We start from the raw sequence: 15622 nt of genomic DNA on the forward strand, positions 1-15622 counted from the left end.
AGATGGCAGACTGGTCCAGAAGACCAACTACACTCAGCTCCTTAGGGATCTGTCCCCTCAGCTGATCACCACAGGTCAGGTAATCACTTTGACATGTTTCTCAGCAAAGCATTAAAAACAAAAATACCAATTTTTTTTTTTTTTGCAGTCTGACCGATGCCAAGACTGAAAAACTCTTTACCCTAGGAAGGAAAACCACTTATTATTCAAAACCACATATAATAATAATAATAATAATACATGAGCAGTATTTGACCTTTGCTGGTGAGTACCTGTACCTCCTGCTCCCTGTCTGGCACGTTGAGGCATCCATTACCAATCAGGATTATACCAATCCCTGCCCAAAATAGCCTGTGCTGCAAATTTCAGAGTCTAATCTTCTACTGTTTAAAGTGCCATCAAATCTTGACTAAGGATGCTGACCTTTTCCACGAGGTAACAAGATCTTCCCAAGGCCGCTGGGCACTCTGAAGTGATGTAGAAATTGTATTATAGGAAAATAAACTGTATTTTGCCATAAATAAGCATAACTTCTTTTGGGCCAGGTTTTAGATCTCCAGGAAGGGGCTGTGTTTGCACAGATTCACATCATGATTCAAACCACCACCTCTTGCTTAGCTTTTCCAGCTGTTTGGTGATGTCTTGGCTGGCATGAAAGTTTTGTTTGGGACATAGCACGGAACACAAAGATAAATGTGTGTGGGGGAGGGCACATTAGGTTTAAAGCCCTTAGTTTAATCCAAGCAAGAAGTGCAGAGAAAACTTCCATCTCCCTGAGGTTTTAAATTCTATTTTAACTTCCCTAAGCTCAACAGCAAGCAGGTTCAGGTATTGTGTGTTTAACTGGCACCTCATCTGCCCCAGGATGCTGAGCTGCTAATAGATGGATGTGTGTGGCTCCTGCTTCAAAAAATAGGTAATGATGGGAAAGAGAAAACTTTGGCAAGCAAAAGTAAATGGTAGGCAGGTGAGTGATCCTTCTGCAGGGCATGGAAGAGATGGCAATGTGTAAACACACATTCCATTTGGCCTCCTCAGAGCCATGCTGTTGAGCAGCCACTATGAAGCAGAGGTTGCTACTGTGTGCTGCCAGCTCACTGCAGGGAAGATGTTTTAAACAAAATTTAAGCTTTAGCTCAACCAAAGTCACTGAACTTCATTGTAGTGGTCACCATCTGACATAACTTGATGTGGTGGCACTGGAAGAGGGGTGTCTCTTGAGAACAGACTTTTCTTTCCTGAATTATGTTGTGACTTGTGAATTACGAGCTGGGACATCTCAGTCCAGCTCATCCATCAGTAAACACTTGAGAGATGTTGGGAAGGTTTTGCAGTAAATTATACACTTGCTTTAAATAAACACAGGGGATGAAGGCCAGCAAGAGCTCAGTTACTAGTATTACAAGCATCACTATCTGATATGAATAAACAGCCTTAAATAAACAGAAGCATAATGGGCACTATTAGGAGTCTCTTTTAAAAAGAGAGCCATTTGGACAACCAACTCGTTTTAATGGAGACCATGAGCATACACAACAAGGAAACACTCCTACTGCCTGGACAAGTAACAGGGATATATCCAGGGATGCTGTTTCAGGTTGCTGTGCCTCTGACCTTGTGGCTACCACTTTGTCTACAAAGGCACTTCTCTCTACTATACACAAGTTTTAGCAAGAAGAAGTTCTGGGAACACTTAACCCACTCAAAATGATGATTTTAAATGGCTTCTGCAGACAAGTAAAAGCTGTTTGCAAATATTTTTCCTTTGACTGTAAAAACTGCACGTTTCTAAATGGAAGAGATGTGTGCTTTCTTATGCTTTACAGCCACAGTTGTCATAAAAATGTCCTGAGATTATGAAAAAACACAGTGATTTTCACTGCCAGCAATACTTTGACTTCAGCACTTTCAAGGTCAACTTTGCCTGTAGTAACTCAAAATCAGATTAAGGCCTGCATTCTGATTTGATTTTACAGCCCAGTAAAAGAAAGGAAAAAAATGTTTTTTACCCGACCTCTGCTTCATGCTGGCAATTAGGGAGCCTTATCTTTCCATGGATGAATCAGAAGGGAGAGCTTGAAACACTTTTCTGGGAAGGCTTTTTCACTGATTGAAAAGGGCAATCTTCCCAACACCTAAGTCTTATAAATAAAACTCCAAATCCAAATATTTACATTGAAAATTGCTTACTCTGCAAAAGACACGAATCTGAATGATTTTAGAGCTAGGGATGTGGCTTTTATGGAAGGGTTAAAAATACCTAAAACCCCAAGAACATTATGCTTTATGTTTGGAGATCCTTCTTTAGACAAAGAGCTTCCATTTTTTAATTAATTTCTTTTGAGCTACTCTTTAGAGCCCAATATATCTATCTTTAGAAAAAGAGGCCATGATAAAAATCTATACAAGAATTATCCCCATGCCAAGAAAAATGGAAGAATTGCTGAAAAGCCTTCAGTGCTGCTCCAAGTAAACAGGAAAGGGATAACTTTTGAGTGAAACATGAGCCATTCCCACAGATTGTACAATGGGAGGAATCATCAACATGAGCACAACCTGCTTTTTCTCTTGTTGAAGTCATGCTGTAGAACCACTTCTGGAACCTAAGTGGCAAGGCTCTTATAAATTGCATTCCAAATGTAAGCCAGTAGTTTACAAAATCATCATTTGTGTTTTATATACAGCCACACAGAATTCAAAATAGCTATCATTTATTAAATGAAGTGTATGACTTTTCTTTATCATAAGTATGTAAACAGTGATATCTCCACATTAGTATATTAGTATTTAGTTTGTTATGCAAGTGGAAAGGTACTGAGTGGGATTAGAGAAGATTCCTGGTGAGAAGCTGGTGCACATGCAAGCTAAAATAAAACAGAACAGGAAAAATCAGTTTACTGGTGGGAAGAATTCCCTCCCAAACCTGTCTGGTAGCCAACAAACTGCTCACCTGAACAACACACAGGCAAACAACACAATCATTTCAGCAATGGGGACTAAAGTTACCCAGAGCTTCCTTTTGCACTTGGTTTTTTTATCTTAAAGTTGAGATGTGTTACTGATAAGCAGTGAAAAAAACCTCTGGGAGACAACACCTCTGGTGCCTGGAAGAGCCTTCTTTCTCTGTCTGGCTTTGGTTGTCACCTCTGATGTCTGTGCTTAGCACTGGTGCTGGAAAACGAAGCTTACAGCTATGTTCTACCATGGGTCTTCCAGAAAAGAGCTTTCCAAGGCACTGAGCACTACCCTCCACTATCCCACTTCAAAACATAACTTACAGTCATTCTTAAAATTCACACTTCATCCTGGCAGTCTACACAGGACCTTCATCATTTCAAATAGTAGGTTTGCTTTAGTGCTAGAAATTTTCACACAAATGAGAAAGTTCCAGACAGATGAGGAGAACTCCAACCCCAAAATACTTTTTTCCTCTAAAAGAGGCTGTTCTGGTTTTAGTACCTTGAATATCTGCATCCATGTTTAGGTTGGCGTGCACGATTTGGCAGCAGAAGCAAAATAAATAAGATGACTGAAAATTGAAATACTTAAGGGAGAATATATATATGTGTGCATGCATATATATATATATATATATATATACAAACCCTCAAGTCTTCCACATTTGTTGCCTCAAAACAGGAATATACTCCAATAATAAAACTTCATAGAAATTATGCCTGCAAGGGGCACCAGGCAGTCAATAAATATAATTACAGACCCTAATGGTTCTTTTCTCTGTAAATATATGCTGTTACACCTACACAACTTGGCCACATTCTACAATGGGAAGACAGTTCAGAAGGCATCCAAACCAGGCCAAGAAGACAACAAGCACAAAGAAAGAGATAAAATATTTTGACACTGAGAAGATCCTTCTGACACTCCCATCTAGTGACAAGGACTCAGATGTAGCATGGGTTTTAAATAAACTTGGCTCTGGTGATGTGCCTGGCCAGCAGCTCTGCAGCCTCCAGTCCCTGATGTGCAGAACAGATGTTCAGATGCTGGCTCTGACTGGATCCCATGGCAGTACAGAGCACAGCAGAGCTTGTCATCCATATGATTGCCTTGCCACAACCTTTTCCAGCCCAATGTGGAATGTCCCAAAAGCTGAGAGCTGCTGTACCCACCTGGAACTGGCTATAACCAGGCTGGGACTGATTTTATATGGCCAAGAGAAGTATCAAAAATGCCTTTCCCAAAGGCTGCTGAGACTCACATGTGGTGGACTCGAAGCAGCTGCATCCCATTACCAGTTTAATGCTGTTCTTTTATTTTCTCTGTCGTTTTCCACTGCTGTGCTTGCCTTGCCAGGCAGCAGCTTTAACAGGGAACCAACATCTGCCAACTTGGAAGAGTCACCTGGTGGCCTCTTGGGGGAGGAATAATAGTTGGAGGATTATTATTTAGCTTTTTACTGACAGCTAATCTGAGAAAACACTGAGAAAGGAAAAAAAAAAAAAAACCCTAACCCACCATATTGGATAAACAAGGTTAGGATTTGTGCCCTGAACTGAATCTGGAGCAGGTCACAAGGCAGCCTCAGAAGTCTCACACAAATCAATGAGAAAAAGAGCAAAACACAACAGCTTCTGTTAGCAGCGACGACTGCCACTGAGACCCTTGTAATGTGGCATTTCCCAGCCAGCTACAAACAAACAGGACACTGGCTTCTAGTAAACAAGGGTTTGTTTTTTCCCAGACAAAAAAAGTGCCCAACAATAGTGGGACCAGCACTGCTCACGGTTCACAGGAAATGCTCACTGTGTCACCATCAGTCTAAGGGCTGCGTGAGGTCACGAGTTACATGGAAGAAAGATTAAGTCACATGCAGCAGTTTCTATTCAAAACCTCTTTTTGATAAGTTCTATTGGGGGAAAAATAGTTCTTTATAAGCTTAACAATAAGATCTGATATGGGAATAGGATGCTAAGCTCCCATTTTCATTCGTCAGAAATCATCACCTAGAGACCTGTTTGTACTCTTAAAGTAAACACCATACAAATTTGTGAACACAAAAAGCTGTCAAGCCCTGCAAACAGTTTGTATTCCACAACTTCATCCCTGTATAAAGTGCTGTGTGCTGTTAAAAACATATTTTACATTGATCTGTTTAAACTGCACTGCTTACACAAGCTGCTTTGTTTAGACTGTATTTTAAGAGAGTGGCAAGCAAAACCAATGCTTATCAAGAAGCTGTGAAAAAGTTAGAACCCCAGTATCTGCTCTTCATCCTGTTAGAACAGAATGGTAAAACCCACCACAAACTCAAGCATTTGAGCTTTCTGCACTGCCTAAAACAGGGATCAGAGATTTTATAATCTGCAATCATTTCATAAACATACCCCATTATCCACTCCTGGATATTTAAAATGAAAATACAAAGTTGCCACACATTTGGGTCCCCTGAAGAACCTTCATGCCTATTTTCACAACTCTATCAGCATGAAATTTCAGCCACAAATCCTTCTGCTTCTTGCTGTCTCCCCACAGATTTTAAGGCTTCCAATGGGTTAGAGCTCGTGGGGGACTGAGCTGCCAAAAAACCCAAATCTGAGACAATTTATGTTGAACCAATGCACTGGAATCAGCTTGACTGTGGTTTGAGCACTACAGCAGTACAGTCAGCACTTGTATGTTGAGTTTACTGTACCCATGAGTAACCACCTTTTAACTTTTGGGTTGAAACAGGAACTTTGAGCAACAGCTGAAGGGATATGAAAAAGCACAGTAATTTCTCCTGGTGCTTCTTACAATGATTTAAGCAGCTTTCAGATGTGGGGGGAAGAAATAATTTTAAGTACTACTTGAAATCACAGTTTGATATTGTATGACAAGAGACAGACACCAGTTTGTGCCTCTTGTGCTCGGTATCTTATGGCTGCTGGTGCCAGAAGACAGGAAACCCAGGATCAGACTTTGGTTTTGTGTGAAAAATTTTGCTCTTTATCAAATGATGCCTGTCAAGCTTGTATGATAAGGCCACAGTTGCTCAAGCAAAGTGCTTGTTCAGAAGCCACTCTTAACAAGCTGCATATTGCACAATAATTCTGGAGGAAAATGCTACTGACCAGCATGGGTGACCATTCTGGTTGCAAGCATGCAGGTGGAAGAACTCAGAATGAACTCAGTACCTGGAGGTTTTCAATTGCTGCTAGGATTCTACTTGAAAATGATGGCCTCTCAAGTTGTCAGGCATCCTTATTTGCTCAGTGTCTCAAAAATGACCTATTGCAATAAACACCACGTAAAATAAGAGAAGAATCAAAACTTATGGCTTAAATCATCCCACTGGTAAAGTTCACATCCTGAAATTCTTCTTGTGCCTGTCAAATATGAGCTCTTCTGCTTAGCCTGCAACATTCACAAGCTGTCAGCACATTATCTACATCTTATAGGCAGGAATACGTGTGCTCTGCAATTGGAATGCATTTTTCTGGAACACAAACTATCACCTTATTGCAAGAAATCCACCCTCTCCTTTCCCCTCCTGTTCAGCTCTTGTCAGCAGGGATGTCTGCACGACAGCTGGGAGTGCTGGGCTCTCAGCCTTGCTCAGCTGCTCTGTTATTGCTCTGGATAAAATGAAGTGAGGATAGGGCTGGCTCTTCAGAGGGAACACAGAAAGGATGAAATTAGATTAAGGATGCTGGAAAAACTGCCCCAACATTTCCTTAAAACTTGTATTTCAAATGATAAATCCCCTTAGTAGTTGGATGCAAAAGAAGTCACACACTCTGACAGCAGAAACCACTCCCCAGAATTTGGACACTATTACACCACCATGCCTACAACTAGGCTAGAGCTACCCATTTTGAAAGAAAAACAACTCAACTGGTAATAAAACAATGCTCTTGCTCTCCAACAGCTTCAGTACAGAAATATTAGTGCAGTGTTTCCAATAAAGTGAACAGTCACCAGAGTCCTGGAGGTGTTTTTAAAGCTGTAGAAGAGTAATATCCCCTTCTGGCAAAGCTATTCTGCCATTTGGTTTGAAATTACCCATGCAATGGCATGCCAGCAGCAACCATGTTGGGTTAAATAACACTTCTGAAAAATGGAATTAAGGAAATAAGTGACAGGCCTCAAAGGATTTCATCATCCAGTTTTCCCCTTTTCTGTCTCAGCTCAATTACTGCTTCTCAGCCTCCTACAAACTCTCCTCCCTTGCTCATATTTGGCAACCATGGGAGTCATCAGTGTTTCATTAAGCTCTGCTGCTTCACTGCCATCCTGCCAAAGTTGTAGAAAGGTTTATGTGGCTTCCCTGACAATTTCTAGTTTATAACCCAGTTTTATGATGCTGTGTCAGGAAAGAGAAGCATATGTTAAGAAAGGGAGCCAAAGGTACGTGTGGAAGAAGGAGAGGGGAAGCAAAAGCCTGAGAACAGCTGAGGTCTGAGGCATTGGAGAAAAAACACACACACACTGAGCTGCTGGCAGGCAAATATGGTTTTCCTGTTAGCATGATCACAAATGCTGTCAAATAAAGCTTTTAAACCTTTAATTATTTATTTTAAAAGTTCCTAACTCTCCTAGTAACCTACTTCCACGGGAGTAACCTTCAAGTAGAAGATGATTTCTAGCTTGCTGCCCCTAAAACAATCTGATTTTCTGCTTCTTTATGCCATTTCTAACAGACATACATGCCAGTATCAGCCTCTCCTGCTGAAGAGAAGGAATCAAAGTTAAGGCATAGGACACACCCTGCACAAAGAAACACCAAAGAAGTAGAACACTACAATTGCTATTGTAGATTTTTTACTATAGCAAAAATGCTTAGCAATTCCTTTAGGTCACACAGAAGTATATGCTTACCAGAACTATGGTATGTATTTTTTGCCAGGGTACATTCACAGTAGTGAAAAGTGCCAGGTTTATTTAAGTCAGAAGCCAAATCTTTTTATATTCAAACACTGAGAGTGCCAAACAAGCTTTCTCCATGTTATAGCAGATAATCAAGCTCCAGAGAGGGCAAGGAAATGCAGTGCTGCCAAGATCTCCTACTGACTCCTGAAACTGATTCACCAGAGTTTTCCAGATTATCTCTGCCATTCTTTTTGGCTCCTGGGAAACTTGCTTTTAACTTTTCTCCTCTTGCTTATTAACCAATATTTAGGAGTATATCACTTTGACATTAATAAGAAATTTGCATCACAGTGCTTAATGAGCTGAAATTGAATATAGATTAAATCTGATGCAACTTCCAGCGTCGTGCTGAAGCAGCAGTAATAAAAAACGTATTTCCTTTTCACCTCCATGGAGTAGTTTCAGGGACCTAACAAAGGTGCATACAAAGCTGAGAACTTTCTTCATGGTCCCAGAAGGACACAGGTTGTATCACCTCTACAAATACACCAGTACAGCCACCTGAGGCCAACTTCCCAATGTCAGCACATTTATTCCCAGGCTGCAAACGCTGTCTCCAGTTGCTGGAAGGACTCAAAAGGTCACACACCCAACTACACTAATATCCATTCCCCATCACTCCCAAGTGTCCAAATGTATGCAGACACGTATACAAATGCAGCAATCAATAAACTGTTTTGCCACACTAATCCTTCCCTCCCCTTTATGGGATGTAATTAAAATGCATCAGCTGCTCGTGATGCCCCACTTCGACTCCCTGCGCATTACGCAACGCTGCAGCACTTCCCTCTCTGTCTCACTGCAAGATTAGACATCAATTACAGTGACATGTGTTGCCTGAAGATATGCAGCAGCCCAGTTTATCCAGAGCTCAATAGGGTTTTTCGTCACCACTTCTACAATATTGGCAAATTTATAAACAAAGGCACTCGGGCTCAAACACACTTTAAAATTCCCCAACTTGAGAGACTCTTATATATACAATAGAAAAACCTTTCAGCACCAACTCCTAAGCCTGATCTGTTCATCAACAGTGGAGCTTTTGTTGCAGTGATTAACACATTAATACCCTGGACTATGACTGCTTGCTTACACAGCTGAACCAAATCCTACCCAAAACCTGGTCTTAACACTTTTTTTTTCCTCCAAGTAGAGCCATACCTGAACTGTTAGCTCTGAAATCTGCATCCAGACTGAAGTGACCCTCTCCCACCCATCCCCCTAAATAATATCTAGTTAACAAACAACTTTTTTGTTCTGGTTAAGAACAAGTTTTCAATTAAAATAATCCTTAATGGGGATCTATTCAATACGGGGCTGCTCATAGCTGGGAGGGGGCTGCCCAAGAGCATCACTGGGCAGCAGGAGGTACAGCCCAAGCCCTTACTGGAATATTCTGGTCCTGTGCTGCTCTGCAGTGAAAGGATTTTGTGTCTAGAAGAAGCTTTGATGACCCTTCTGCACTGCTCTAACCAGACTGCAAGAAGCATGACTAACAAAATTAAGCATGGCTCTTCATCCCAAATTTTATGAGACTCTCTCACAGTTAAGACTTTAAAAAGACCATTCTAGCAAATATCGAGCTAGAAGGCACCACCTCTATATTAAACTTAAGAAATTTACTCCTGAGGTGTCACTTCTACCCCCATCAACCAAACACAAACCCTTGGAAAACCATAAAGGGTCTGGTTCACATTGCCAAATAAATGATTGGCATATACTTAGCCCAGCAAGGCATCTGGTCAGTGTATCCTGGAACAGGACTTGAGGAAGGAAGGCAAACAGACTTGAAGGTAGCCAAAAAAGTATTTTTTGTTGAGCAGGCAGCCAGGCAGAGTATGGTCAGCATAATATTTGCACCCTTGAATTGCAAGCAGTGAAGAAAAAAAGTTCATTTCCAGCCTCAAGTTACACGTATTAGAAAATGCAGTAAGCATACAGCAGAGTAAAATGTAAGGAGGTTGTCTTTGATAAAAGGCATTGATAAAAATCACCCTGCTCTTCCTCAATTTTTAGGCTTGACTACACACGTGGAAGCCATGTGAAAACAGTGACTCACGAAGGTGTTGTTTGACCTGTGTGCCCCTGCAGATACCATCTGAGAACCTTCATCTTCTTGGGGATTACTGACCAGACAGTTGATCTTTAAATTTCAGCTGGGATCACATTTGCATAGTCCTTTTAAGGATCAGTAAATGGTACAGACAGCTTCTTCTATAATTACCCTTGCTGACCTAATGCAAAACATTATAACAGTTTATAAACATTACAGGTACTTCATATAACTTCATATTCTAAAAGCCATTTTTTTTCCCAGCTAGAAATGCCAGAACAGAGGAGAAAAAAGCTGGATTGACCCAACACTCCTTAGGGCATTCATGTCATGCATTTTCAGAGGGCTTTACTTCCCTTTCCAATACTCAAAGCCTCCCAAAATGCCATCATTCCCGTAAACTGGCTTACAAAAAGCATATTGTTAATTGTTACTACACTGCAAAATTGACCTTGTGGCCTTTGGGAAAGTCTTCAGGACTATAGGTTTGTTTGTGATAGGAACAAACACTTGGCCTATGAGCATTTTTGTCACAAGTGTGCTACCAGGAAACCCAAGAAGCTGAAAGTCAGAAAACTGCATTCACTTCTAAATTATTTGCCACTTTAAAAGCGTTGCTGAATTAGCCATAAATGCACTGATTCTTCAAACTCATTATTCATTGTGTAGCTTAAAAAAAAAAAAAAAAAAAGGAATTTTGAAAATAACCCATACTAAGCTTCTAAAGAGAAGCTGCATTCCTCTACGCAGTTGCCTTTATTGAGGTTAATACCTCATGTGGCTATATCAAGCAAAACATAAATCCTATTAGTGTTTTTCCTATTTGCTTCAACAAATGAACTGCCACTTGTAGTTTGCCAGCATGGTTTTCCATGTAGAGCACTGCTCCAGGAAAAACACTGTTGTTCACTGGTTGTTCTAACAACCTCCAGACATCTAAATGCTGGGAATGGGACTACCAAAAAGAGAATTTTAATCAACTGAGGCTTCCCCCACCATTCCCAGGCCAAAAAAAAGGGGTCTTTCTCTATAGCTATACATGTCAGCAGCTCTCTGCCTTGTGGGTGAAGCATTACAGGAACCCATCCTCTCAGATGAAGTTGTGGAGGTTGATTAAAAAGACTGTGGTGGTGTTTATGTATCCTGCCCCAAACTTTCAAACTTTCCTACACGCCTTCTATAAACTTGTGTGTTTTGGCTTGAACATCAACTCACACGAAACACGTTCTACACGTGTACCAGAGAGATTTCAAAGCAGAGCTGCTTTCATATTAAAATCTTCTGAAGTGTAGCTCTGTAAAAATCCTGATCTTGGTATTTCAGAGCTTGCAGGGTCATACTACAAAGTTGCACACATGGGGACTTTTGGTAACTAGAGCCCCCAAGTCTCAGACAGCACTCCCAACTTATACACTGTGGCTTTGGGAAGTGGCTCCTCCACCCTCACTGAGCTGTTTAAAAATTATGATTTGCAATATGAATTGATAGTTTGGAATAAAAGGTAATCACACAAAGTGAGACTTCTAACCAGAATGCCTGATGTGCAATCTTTACCTTCACAGCAATGCATGGAAGGATAAGGTTGCCAATGAAATCTGAAGTTAAATGAGTGGAACACACCAGCAAATAAACCAGCAGGTATTTCCTTTCCAGATTTGCACATTATGAGATTAGGCCCTAATGGGGACAAAGTAAAACAGAAATCTTTGAAACAACCAGACATTTTTATCATATTGCATTTACTTTGCATCACTCAGCCTGTACACTTTTTCTTGTCATTTGAACTTATAAAAGAATGAAACAAGGGATATAGATGAGCTATAAGCATAGCCTGCAACACAGACATTATTCAGTCACCTGGCAATGGTAACCTAAGTAATTTTTAAGACTAAAATCTAAATAATTATCAAGATTGAATTTGGTGATCTTTTCATATTCAACACAATTGTACCAAAGGCCTCTCCTGAACTTAAAGCTTGAAAACAACTAAAAACTTATTTTAAACACATTTGCCATATCAAAGGCATACGCAGAAAAATAAATCTTCCCCCTGAATTTATCTTTGTAACCCTTTGCACACACTGACTGCTATCCAAGCCAAGGGAGTCCCTGGCACAAGATTTATGACCCATGACTCTGACTACTTCAGAGAAGGAGGCAGCACTTAAGACTGTTCCTTAATTAAATTAAATTAAAGGACCACCCTCAGCTTTTTAACTGATTGCATCCTCTTATTTTCTCATTCCACCCCCAAGTATCCTGAAAATTCTCCCATGCACTTCCTCAGCATCTCCACCATGATCCAGTGTCTCTGTATCTGGGGAGACCCAGGAAATCACTAGGGAATGGTGTCAACACTGCTGCTCACCACAGGTCACCAGCCATGACCTCTGAGATCCTCACCAGTTCAGGTTTCTTGCATACTGCTATTTGTTGAACTAAAGCAGAAAGAAAAAATGTTAAACTCAGTTTTCATTTCAGACAGATGACCCAATTCCCTTCTGCTCTTGTTTCAAGTCAGAATAAAGTAAGCATCATTTGATTGATGTGGCAAAAGGCATGAACACTAGGAGTATTTTTTTTAAAAAAAGGTAAAAACCCCTTTGACTAAGCAGCTTTTCTGAAAAGATACATCTATACCTCTACAGAGGTGATACACTGACTTTGAAGACTAGCAAGAAAAAAACCTATTTTTGTAAAGTTTTACAGACTAATGACTCCAGGGTAGAAAGAAGGAGCAGAACACAGCGCATCTGCTCCTCATTTTTGTTGTAGCTTGGAACAAAACACCAGATCAGATGTTTCCAAGGCTGTAGTGGCATCCCATTGCTACATAAATTGTCTAATTTGCATCAGAGTATGATAAACAATCATTTTAAAGTCACCTGATGTAGTCTGTGTAAGACAGCAGGTATGCCTGTTATGATTCTTCCTTGCCAGAAAATGTCTGGCTTGGTAAAACACTGTGCCTGACTTTCCAAATCAGGCAAAGAAAACACAGGGAGTGCTCCAACTGTATCCAGTACAACTAATTTACCCATGCAGACAATCATTTATACAAACACCCAAGGAATCTGTGGGGTTTAGATTTGTGAAGATTTCTCCTAGAGTGTTAGTTTAATCCAAATTTTAGAATACATAATTTAATATTAATTTTCCTGCAAACTGTATAAACTCTGAAGTGTGTGACCTTCATCTTCCTTCTCCCAAGAAATGCTTTAACATCCAGAAGTGTTATTTATACCTAATAATTATTATTATTTTATAATTAATATAAAACACTTCTAGATCAAGAGCTCATTTAAAGCCAGGAGGATATTTTTAGAATTTGCAAATTATCCTGAGGAGGGGGAGGGTGTCTGAATTCAGACAGACTGAATTATTGAAAGACCATTGTTTATAGAGCAGCACAACTGATAAAAGGAGGAAATTTGTGTTTGTAAACAGTTTATACATGAGAACACATATGAACCAGCTCAGTTTGTCACTTGTACCAGAGAACATAAATCAGGATCCAGAAGAGGACAGAAATGGGATGATGTTAAACGGGATGAGGTTCAACAAGGCCAAGTGCCGGGTCCTGCACTTTGGCCACAACAACCCCATGCAGCGCTACAGGCTGGGCACAGAGTGGCTGAGAGCAGCCAGGCAGAAAGGGACCTGGGAGTCTGGATTGACAGGAAGCTGAACATGAGCCAGCAGTGTGCCCAGGTGGCCAAGAAGGCCAACGGCATCCTGGCCTGGATCAGGAACAGTGTGGCCAGCAGGTCCAGGGAAGGGATTCTGCCCCTGTACTCAGCCCTGGTGAGGCCACAGCTTGAGTCCTGTGTCCAGTTCTGGGCCCCTCAGTTCAGGAAGGAGATTGAGATGCTGGAGCAGGTCCAGAGATGAGCAAGGAGGCTGTGAAGGGATCCAGCACAAGTCCTGTGAAGAGAGGCTGAGGGAGCTGGGGGTGTTCAGGCTGGAGAAGAGGAGGCTCAGGGGAGACCTCATCACTCTCTACAACTCCCTGAAAGGAGGTTGGAGCCAGGGGGGGTTGGTCTGTTTTCCCAGGCAACTCTCAGCAAGACAAGAAGGCACGGTCTCAAGTTGTGCCAGGGGAGGTTTAGGTTGGATATTAGAAAGAATTTCTTTAGGGAGAGGGTGATCAAGCATTGGAATGGGCTGCCCAGGAAAGTAGTGGATTCTCCATCCCTGGAGGTATTTAAAAAGAGACTGGATGTGGCACTCAGTGCCATGGGCTGGGAACTGCAGCAGTAGTGGATCAAGGGTTGGACATGATGATCTCTGAGGTCCCTTCCAACCCAGCCAATTCTATGATTTTATGAGAAATCCAAGGTTAAGACAGTCTCAACAGAAGCTATAGAAAATTTATCAACATATTAAAAGAGACTGCACTGCCCCATGGTGGGACACTTGCCAAAGACAGAACTGAGGGCAGAACCAGCCCACTCTAAGTATTGATCCCTCCTATTTACTGCTCTCTGGATCAGCAGTTCTCTGGGAAGAAACTGTCTTGCTCTGGAGGCGTGGAAAGGTTCCTTGGAGCTGAGTGTGGAACAGTTTCTGAAGACTGCCTGTCACAGGGATGTCTGAGTTTTGACATTACATAGCTTCCAGGTGATTCAGTCTCTATTTGCTAAAAGTCTGCTTCATTAAAAGGCATTTTAATCGTTTTACTGAGTAATCTGGAGGTGGACAATGAAGTCGTGATTTCAGTCTCCAGCTCCACCTCCAAAGTTTAAGCTCCAAGTGCCACGTACCCATGTCCATGCAAAACATCACTTCTGTCCTCACAGCCTGGTAAGGTGGCATTTAACCTTGCTATAGTGCAGTATAAGACAGCAATCACCATTTCCAAGTTATAATACAAATTCAGACCCAAATCCTTCTGTTTACCCACTCCTAACAAGGTATCTGTCACAAAATCCTCACATTTTAAAACACCATATGGACATGGGGCATTTCAAGGTTGAAGCAACTTCTTCAAACAACTCGTGTAATTTGAGTTAAATAAGGACAGCTGAAACAGATGCTCCAGTGACAGCCCAGTTATTTAGATGACCTGCTTCCATGAACTTTTATGCTCTTTTACATGAGGTGGAACAGATTTCAAAGTCAGCAACTGGAAGAAGAAAATGTTGTTTGCAAGACATCTTCTGCTCCAGCAGTGGGAATCTGTCTTAGATGTTTTTTCCCCAAATGAGGAATGACAATAAAGGATCTGAATCCCTCCTCAGTTTCAATGTTTAAGTGGCATCACCTAGCAAGTCTATCAATGCTTGCTAAAAACTTCACTGACAGTCACTACCTGCCCACCACTACTCCCAGCTAAGTCTTTCCCTGCTCTTCACTGCCTCCTCATCCTGTTCTTCTCTGCTTGCCTGATGAAACACTTTTAAATCCAATTTATTTCTGTAGGAAATCAGGTCATATTCAGTTTACATGGCATCTACTACATTGCCACCACGAGGCTGAAGATCACCAAATGTTAATACAGGGTATTTCTGGGTTTATTTGGGAAATTTATTGGCTTATTGCTGGGAAAAATTGCCTATCTATCCTAGTTTGTACCTACTGTTACTCAAAACTTCAGAGAGTGGAATATGTTTATGGAGTGACATGAGCTACCAGGGGTTTACCCAAGCTAATGGAAGTAAAATCTATGACCTGGTTTTTTCCCCGTTCAGTTAAATGGAT

At 41.1% G+C, this 15622-nt stretch overlaps 1 protein-coding gene across 2 annotated transcripts in view; it reads right to left on the bottom strand.

Moving 5' to 3' along the window:
• SLC45A4 (solute carrier family 45 member 4) overlaps positions 1-15622 on the bottom strand; it is a 68600-nt gene that overhangs the window by 15130 nt on the left and 37848 nt on the right. The window lies entirely within an intron of this gene.

The sequence above is a fragment of the Calypte anna genome, chromosome 2, assembly GCF_003957555.1.
Source record: "Calypte anna isolate BGI_N300 chromosome 2, bCalAnn1_v1.p, whole genome shotgun sequence".
Taxonomy (NCBI): Eukaryota; Metazoa; Chordata; class Aves; order Apodiformes; family Trochilidae; genus Calypte; species Calypte anna.